The sequence below is a fragment of the Triticum aestivum genome, chromosome 6B, assembly GCF_018294505.1.
Source record: "Triticum aestivum cultivar Chinese Spring chromosome 6B, IWGSC CS RefSeq v2.1, whole genome shotgun sequence".
Classification (NCBI taxonomy): Eukaryota; Viridiplantae; Streptophyta; class Magnoliopsida; order Poales; family Poaceae; genus Triticum; species Triticum aestivum.
The window spans coordinates 189,800,324-189,810,068 of record NC_057810.1 but is presented as its reverse complement, the minus strand read 5'-3'; the positions used below and the strand labels follow the sequence as shown (position 1 = coordinate 189,810,068).

Sequence of the window (9,745 nt, the reverse complement as noted above, 5' to 3'; positions counted from 1 at the left end):
TCCCAAAATTTGAGATATCTGGATAGACGGGTGCACCCAACCTTGGCCATGACTTCCTCACCTTTTAGAGACTTTAATATGAACAACATACAGATGTATATAGACGTAGTTTAGAGTGTAGATTCACTCATTTTGCTCCGTATATAGTTCATATTGTAATCTTTAAAAAGATTTATATTTTTAGAAACGGAGGGAGTATAATTGAATTCAGACTACCTTACAAGTGTATGCACTGAAACTGTACTTGGAAAAAATAAAGTGTCTGCAATAATACAGATATCATTTCCAGAAGAGCATTGATTCCGCATATCAAAAAGATAAGATATACAAAGGGATACACACGATCCATGCGTTGAGTTTCTCTATATAGGACCTCACCTCACCTCGCCTCACGTCACCTCACCATAGACCTCAACCCTTCAGAACCCAACCTGCAAACCACACGGCAACGCCCTGCCATGGCCATCACCATCACCCACAACAACGGTGCCGCTGCACCCACCCATGCCGCGAACGGAGCGGGCAACCAGGCCGGCCGCGACCACGTAGTCGTGTTCCCGTTCATGGCGAAGGGCCACACCCTCCCACTGCTCCACTTCACCACGGCGCTCGCCGTGCACCAAAAGAACCTCCGCATCACCATGGTCGTCACGCCCGCCAACCTCGCCTTCGCCCGCAGCCGCCTCCCGGCGACGGTGCGCCTCGCGGTGCTCCCGTTCCCCTCGCTGCCGCCGCTGCCATCCGGCATCGAGTCCACGGACACCCTGCCCGGCCCGGACCTCTACCCGACGTTCCTGCGCGCCACGGCGCTCCTGCGGGCGCCATTCGCGGAGTTCATGGCGTCGCTCCCGGCCCCGCCGCTCGTGCTCGTCTCCGACTCCTTCCTCGGGTTCACGCACCGCGTCGCGGCCGACGCAGGCGTCCGCCGCATCGTGTTCCAAGGCATGTCCTGCTTCTCGATGGCCACCTGCAGATCGCTCATCACGAGCCCGCCGCCGTCTGTCGCTGAGCACGGCGCAAGCTTCCACGTCTCCCATATGCCGGAACACGTGAGGATCACGGCAGCTGATGTCCCGGACACGATCACCAAGCTCCGCGACGCCGAGGACCCAGTGACTCGGTTCCTTATCGATGACATCGGCGAGTCCGACGCGCGCAGCTGGGGCGTCCTGGTCAACAGCTTCGCCATGCTGGAAGAGGACTACGTATCGGCCTTCATGTCGTTCTACCAGCCGGGCGCGCGCGCCTGGCTGGTGGGCCCTCTGTTTCTCGCCGCCGGCGACGTGCCGGAGCGCGAGGAGGAGCAGGACCCGGAGGGGTGCCTCGCCTGGCTCGACGAGATGGCGGAGCGGTCGGAGTCGGTGGTCTACGTGTCGTTCGGCACGCAGGCCCATGTCTCCGACGAGCAGCTCGACGAGCTGGCGCTCGGGCTGGTGCAGTCCGGCCACCCATTCCTCTGGGCCGTCCGGTCCGGCACGTGGTCGCCGCCGGTGGACGTGGGGCCGCACGGAAGGATCGTCCGCGGGTGGATCCCACAGAGGAGCGTGCTAGCTCACCCCGCGGTGGGAGGGTTCGTGAGCCACTGCGGGTGGAACTCGGTGATGGAGAGCCTGGCAGCGGGGAAGCCCGTCCTGGCGTGGCCACAGATGGCGGAGCAGCACCTGAACGCGCACCACGTCACGCACATCATCGGCGCCGGGGTAAGGATAATGGCCGCCGGGGGCGCGGGGGCCGTGGTGGGTAGGGCGGAGGTGGAGCACAAGATCAGGAGGCTGATGGACGCCGGCGACTCGGACGGGCAGAAAATGCGAGCGAAGGCGGTCTGGGCTCAGAAGGCGGCGAAGTCAGCGGTGAGCGACGGTGGCACCTCACCTGTCGCCTTGCTGAAGCTGGTGGAAGAGCTGCAGGGGAGCTACTGTGACGTCATCGCGGCGGACGATGATCAAATCAATCGGCCGCGACGGACGATACGGACGCCCATGATTTGTGAAAAATAACTTCAGCTCCTGTGTGTGTATGTGCACCGATGTGTAAGCGCGTAATCTGTTGTGTGATATGCCGTGTACTCCTCCATTAATTTTGTAGCGTCGTGACTGTGCACTTCATCAGGCTGCTGGTCATTTGCATTATCTTAGCCATTTTTAGTGTTCGACTGAAGTCGCTTTAATGGTGTTTTATTTTTCTTTTTCAAAAAGAAGGATTATCCCCACTCTTTATAACAGGACGTTGCATACCACTACAATTTCTTTGTTCCATCATATATTATAATAACTAGCAAACATGCCCGTGCGTTGGAACGGGAGAGAAAAAATTTACACGCTATCCAAATAAGTTTGAATCAATACCCTAACATACGAGCGTCATCTATTTTAACACAGTGACTCGCCATGTTGCGAACATGTTTTATAATTTGCGAACAATTATAAAATTACTAATATTTTTTTAGACAACAATAAAAATAGGCTAGAGGTGAAATCCATAAAATATCGCGACCAACTCATGGCTCTGGCACATGGATAGCAAACTTTCACACACCCCTGTCCATAGCTAGTTCTTTGGTGATACTCCAATCCTTCAGGTCTCTCTTAACGGACTCCTCCCATGTTAAATTCGGTCTATCCCGACCTCTCTTGACATTAAAATCACTAATATTTTTTAAAACTGCAAAAAATTTATGATTTCCCACACATTTTTGAATTCACAAACATTTTATGATTTCTCAAACATGTTTTTCAAAACTCGCAATGTTTTGAAATTTGAAAATCTCGAATTAATTTAAAGAAGAAAAAAAGAAATGAGAAAAGAAAAGAAAAGACAAAAGACGAAATGAAAAAAATAGGGGAGTCACGCCCTGCGGGCCGGCCCATGAACGCGCACTGGGGGAGGAGAGGTGCATCACAAAAAGAGAGAAAAAATCTGCAGAACCTGGGGATAAAAAATTACGCTCTAGCCAAATAAGTATGACTCAATACCTTGACATATGAGTGTTAAAAAAAAACCTTGACATATGAGCGTCCGCTTTTTTTTACGTCCTCTATTTTGACACAGTGACTCGCCATGTTGCCACTTATCTTTCTTCCCACCCTCGCTGATGATGGATGCGGTGTCCATGTGATCGCAATATAGTCGACTTGGTAAATCCCAAGGCAATGAGCTTGCCACTGCACGACACACTTTAAAAACAAATCTCATCGACCACAAACTTGCATTTTTTTTGAGTTTTCTCAATATTTTCTAAAATCTCATGGACATTTTTTTCAGATTCACGAATTTGTTTTGAATACACAATTATTTTTTCAAAAATCATATACATGATTTTATTTCCCGACATTTTTTTTCCAAATTGTGCTTTTTTTAATAATTTGCGAACACTTTTGAAAAATCAATTATATTTTTGAAACTGCAAAAATTTTATGATTTCCCACACATTTTTGAAATCACAAACATTTTATGTTTCTCTAATATGTTTTTAAAAATTCACAATCTTTTGAATTTTGGAAATCTCAAATTAATTTAAAGAAGGAAAAAACAAAAAAAGAAATGAGAAATAAAAGCAGAAGACGAAATGCAAAAAAAAAGAAAAAAAAAGCGCCAGGCCCTGCGGGCCGGCCCACTTAATGCGCACTGGGTGGGTAGGGGAGGTGTCTGACAAAAAAAATTGGGGAAATATGCAGCACCTGGGGATCGAACCCTGGTGTCCAAGGCAGAATAGAGAGGCTTTAGCCACAGCACCTTCTCCATGCCTCTCATATATATATTTAGCATCATCATTTTAAATAACTGAGCGCGGCGGCGAATTTGGTGAAACGAATCGTTTTTTAACTTACAGGTGGCATTGGTGCGTAAATTTTGTCAACTTATGGGGTAAATTAAATGACGTACCACCAGAAGCAATAGGTGCTTTATTAGTAGGTAAAGATAAAGATGTAAAAATCTAGCAACTGAACAAACATTGACCTGAAAAAAAGTGAAAAGAAAACTTGAGGCCGCATGCCTCGCGACAGTAGCTCCATCAGACAGCCACTAACCCTATGTTACAAGATGCCATCAAAAATGAAAATACACAACTCTTAGATTACAGCTTCAAGAAGAATTCTCGAGGGGGTGGTCGTTCTTCATGAGACCTTGGACGAAATTCACTCGAAGAAACTCGATGGGGTGGTCTTCAAAGTGGATTTTGAAAAGGCATGCGATAAAGTGAAATGACCATTCTTACAGCAGGCCTTACGTATGAAAGGACGATGAGGCTTGGAGGAAGCAGGTCGAATCATTTGTACAAGGAGGCAGTGTTGGCATCAAAGTAAATGACGATATTGGTCAGTACTTCCAGACGCTAAAAGGATTGAGACAGGGAGATCCGATGTCTCCAATCCTTTTTAATGTGGTTGTTGATATGTTGGTTGTTCTTGTTAATAGAGCAAAATAGGACGGCCAAGTAGGTGGTCTTATCCCACATCTGGTTGAGGGTGGGGTGTCCATTCTTCAATATGCCGATGATACAATCATTTTCATGGAACATGACCTTGTCAAGGCCAGAAATATGAAGTTAGTGATTTGCCTTTTCGAACAGCTATCAGGGTTGGAGATTAATTTTAATAAAAGTGAGCTGTTTTGCTTTGGACGCGCCAAAGAAGAACAAGAAACTTACAAGCAGTTGTTCGGGTGTGAATTAGGCACGTTACCCTTCACGTATTTAGGGATTCCGATTCATCACCGTAAACTCACTAATAAAGAGTGGAAATATATCGAGGATCGGTTTGAAAAGAGACTGAGTTGCTGGAAGGGCAAACTTCTGTCTTATGGAGGACGATTGGTGCTTATTAATTCTGTTCTCACAAGTATGCCCATGTTCCTCCTTTCTTTCTTTGAAGTCCCGGTTGGGGTACGGAGAAGATTGGATTTTTATCGATCTAGATTCTTTTGGCAAATTGATGAGAACAAAAATAAATATAGATTGGCAAAATGGGATGTAATTTGCAGACCTAAGGATCAGGGAAGCTTGGGAATTGAAAATTTGGAGGTGAAAAATAGGTGTTTACTCAGCAAATGGTTGTACCGTTTATCGATAGAAACTGATGGAGTTTGGGATCAGCTTCTGCGTAACAAATATCTCTATGCCAAAACTCTAGCTCAGGTTACGGCCAAGCCGTCTGACTCACCATTCTGGAAAGGGGTTATAAAGACAAAGGTAGCCTTCTTCAGCGGGACTAAGTTTATTGTCGGGAATGGAAGTGAGACTAGATTTTGGGAAGATACTTGGTTAGGTGACTCACCACTAGCCTTGCAGTATCCGTCCCTTTACAACATAGCACAACGGAAAGAGGTCTCCGTTGCTACAGTGCTGGGCTCCGTTCCTCTTAATATACAATTTAGGTGATCTGTTATTGGTGAGCGTTGGGATAGATGGTTACATCTTGTACGTAGGTTAATGGAGGTTAACCTTTCCGATGTACCAGACACTCTGCAATGGAAGCTTTCCAGGTCAGGAGTCTTCTCGGTTAAATCCATGTACACGGACTTGATTAATACTGGGACTATCCCGCGGACGGTGCATATTTGGAAAGTTAAGGTGCCCTTGAAGATAAAAGTTTTTATGTGGTTTCTGCATAAGGGTGTTATTCTCACTAAAGATAATTTAGCTAAGCGTAACTGAGAAGGAAGTAAAAGATGTTGCTTTTGTGATAAGGATGAAACAATAGAGCATTTATTTATCAATTGTCCGCTTGCTAAACTACTTTGGCGAACTATTCACGTTAGCTTCAATATAGCCCCACCTCTCACGGTATCACACTTGTTTGATAACTGGTTGGCTGGAGTTGAGCCAAAGTATGCGGCGCATATCCGAGTGGGAGCATGTGCATTACTTTGGTCTTTGTGGACCTGTCGCAATGGCGTTGCCTTTAACAGACAAACCATCACTAATTTTTTGCAGGTCATCTTCAGAGCGTCTACTTGGATACGTACGTGGTCATTACTCAGCCGTGCGGACCTCATAGAGCATATGGATATTGGGTGCAGCCGATGGGAGATGGTTGCACGGGATACTTACATCCGGTTTGGATGGCAATCCACTAATAGGATAGGCGTTTAGTCTCCTAGTCTTTGGGCGCCGGTTGTGATTTTATTTTTTGGGCCTCTTGTGGCATTTCTTTGGTTACTAAGACCTCTGTTTATTTTTGAGATTTCTTGTTGGAAACTTCGGGCAACTTTTTTAATAAATGGCTGTGTGCATCAAGAGATGCAGAAGCCGGGGGTAAGCCTCCTTTCCGAAAAAAGAAAAAAAAAGAAAAAAAAGCTTCAAGAAGAATTCGCCGCATGTGCGCCCATGATGGCAAGTCCAGCACACAGGCTGAACTCCTGATTCTCATCCCTGAAGCCAAGTTTCAATCCAGAACTTTCAGCAAGGTCACACGTAGGCGCGCGTCGACATAGCCTGATCAGAGATCTTGTGTTTTCACTGGAGTGCATAAACTCGTCGTTCAAGCCATCATCCCTTATCTGGCTACCGACAGCTCGATAACCGGATACCTCTGGAGAGGACACCAGAAGACAAAGACGTCCCATACCCAGCAACTGGCTAAACATGACACCTCCGCTAGAGCCACCGTGCAACACCAGTCGGTAGCAGACATGACTTGACGTCTCCGCATAAGACGTCGTGCGTAGCATCCGCCGGTGGCTTCACCTGCCGGCGACAGGCATTACTCGATCCTTCCGAAAGAGGTGCATGTGTCACCTGCCAAACCACATCAAACCCGATCTATTGATGGAGGGGACGTCTCATACCGCCACCAGCCTTAGAAAGACCGTCACCACCTCAAGATCCAGTCTCCGAGACGCCCACACGTCCATCGAGTCCTACCCGTCCAAGAAGAGGGGTTGCCGCCCTGATTCCAGGCTCTATAGGTAGAACCCACCGCCATGCCAGCCGTTTTCATCTCCCATACAACGGCAGCCGCCCCCGTGACCGTCAGATCGGGCACAAGGGCCCGAATCCTTCACACACCGCCACCTGGTCAACAGAACCGCACTCGACCTCCCGTCATGTTGACGAGCTGGTCACCTCTAGATCCACCGCACACGCGTAGCTGGCCATGCTCCACAAGCCCATCGGCCCGAGGAAATGAGCCACCGAGCTATCAGCACCACTGCTTGGCCAGCGTTGGCTGCCCACGTAGCCACGACCACCAGCCACCACCGTAGATCCCGAGACTGACGCCCTGGCGTCCGAGCTCGCCATCCGAGGTCGGTCAAGCAACCAGAGAAGGACACCGCCACCACCTTCCCCAGAGCCATCCGGACTTTGATGGAGGGTGCTTCAGGCAGCGGCGAGGGGAGGAAGGTGCGGTTGGGAAGGAAGGTGTGGCAGAGGGAGGTGGCAGAGGAGGAGGGATTTAGCGGCGGTGTAGGGTGGCGGCGGTGCTAGATCGGGAGCCCTTTGGGTGCTAGATCGGGAGCCCTAGTCGCGAGACATACCTCTTGTTATCTTGTGAGCTCTGGCCACGGCGCTCTGAGATTTGTAGGCCCTGTTTGTTTGGGTTTTAGCTTCTTCTTTTGAAGTTTTTTTTCAATTTGGCCAAAAAACCATAAGAGCTACTAAATATGTGCTTTTGGGGCTTTTATGGCTTCTTTGGGCTTTTGCTTCTGCAGAAGCAAAAGCCCAAACAAACAGGGCCATAGTGTGGTTTCTCTCCCGGTTGGTTTCAGGGGACATGGGACATGCGGCGGTGTAGTAATGGTGTTTTTGGTGAACTTTACAATTATTGGTAACCTTTATTTAGAATTAGTTGATGCTCAAATGAATGCATTTAGAACATCTAAATACATCTGTTTGAACGTCAACCAATTCCAGTATGGTTTTGTACTTGTGTGCATGTATCTCTGAGGTCTGTTGGTTTATCTTATTGCGCCAAGAAAATATAATATTACACCAAAAAATATATAATATTATTTATTTATGTAAAAAGTGGAACTATTGGGTATTTTTTTAATATATTATTGTTCATTTTTTTAGATAGTTGGAGCGGAGTGAGACTACAATCAAAATTCACTTTTGAGCTTAGACTCATATACACCTTTACAAACAGTGAATTTAAGAAATATGGTAAAAAAAACTAAATATTTTTCGCAGCAAAATGCTCGTGTATTCTAATTGCACTCAATTTTTGCCAATGAAAATACATGTCTGGTAATCTAGGCAAAAAAAAACAATGCTCTACAATGCCGTTTTATAGCACCTATCTTTTCTTTTTTGCTGAGATCGCTATACATATATTTTATTCATTAATTTTCACTGGTTAGAGGACACAAACAAGATTGTTGTCTAAATTATGTAGATATTTCCCCTTGAGTTTACTGTTCATGCGAGTGTGTGTGAGCCTGATCTCATAAACACACCACATGCTATTCAACTATTGTGTCGTCCGTTGGGGTGCGGATTGTCGAGTGCCCAATAGTTTGGAGCTTTAGAGGATCACATGTTAAGATTCTTCTATTTCCTCGTCTTCCATTGGTTCCTGCTCCACCTCCTCCTCTTCCTCTTCCTCCCATTCTCCTCAGTGCTTGCTGCGATCGAGAGGTTCTTCCTAGAAAACCGAAGTAAGTAAATGTTAGTTCTGCTCACGACAAACCATAAGGCTGGTCGTAATGGGAGTATCATAGGTAGTATCATGCATGCCAACTAAGCAATTTTGATGAGGTGGCATAGAATTAAATGAAGAAAGAGAGGCTTGAGTATCATATCATGATACCATATCATATTAAATGATGTACTACTTTTTGTCATGCATGACAATAAATATAGTACTATATGATACTAATATATGACACTATGCATTACGATGTAGTATCATACATTAGTATCATATGCATGATACTAGTATACGATACTCCCCATTACAACCAGCCTAATACAACTAACTTAATTAACATGGTAATTAGGTTCGTCCGGCTGCAGAAACCAAGAAACATTTCCATATAGTGGGTACCCATGCTGTTGGCAAGAAACTAGGGAATGATTACTAAATGGTCTAACAAACATAATATTTCAATAGATAAGATACCTCGCCTATAGGAGGCTTTCCCCACTCCCCTGGTGCATCACCAAAACTGTCTCCGGTAGATACTAGGGCATTTAAACCTGGGATCTTCTGACAAGGATAAGAGGGTGGAGGACCATACATCTGAAAATAAATAAAATAAATTGGCGTCAATTGGCTAATGATGAAGGCATTGTTAGTAATAAACCAGGAAAACAATAGGTTGAATACATACCTGCATGCTTTTAAGCCATGGGGATGGGGCACCATCAGGCATACCAAGAGCTTCTTTAAGCTCCCTGGATAGCATACCTTGTTTCATTTCCCTAAGCTTCACCTGTTGAATGTGCACATGCTAGAGCTTGGCATCAGAACCATATATGGACACATGGATGTTGTCTGCCTTGTTGCTGTGTAAATTTTGAAGAGTGCATACCTCAAACTCTTTCCCTTCATAATATAGATCACCATGACTAGTCAAATTGGGTTTTGTTTGATATTTGAAGAATGCATCATGCAAAACATGTGGGAACAAAACAATGCCAACACATTAGTCTTGGTATAAAACTGATACCAGGGAGGATATTGAACCCCCCAAAAAGGACAGATCTACGTATTAAAGTTACATCAAATATATTTTCAGAGAAAAGAAGTTACATCAAATAAACACCAACATTAGCATTATTACTTGTGTATAAGTTGCCTAA

At 45.8% G+C, this 9,745-nt stretch overlaps 1 pseudogene; it reads left to right on the top strand.

Moving 5' to 3' along the window:
* Positions 1 to 413: 413 nt before the first annotated feature.
* On the top strand, positions 414 to 2,105 carry LOC123133929 (scopoletin glucosyltransferase-like; annotated as a pseudogene).
* Positions 2,106 to 9,745: the final 7,640 nt, after the last annotated feature.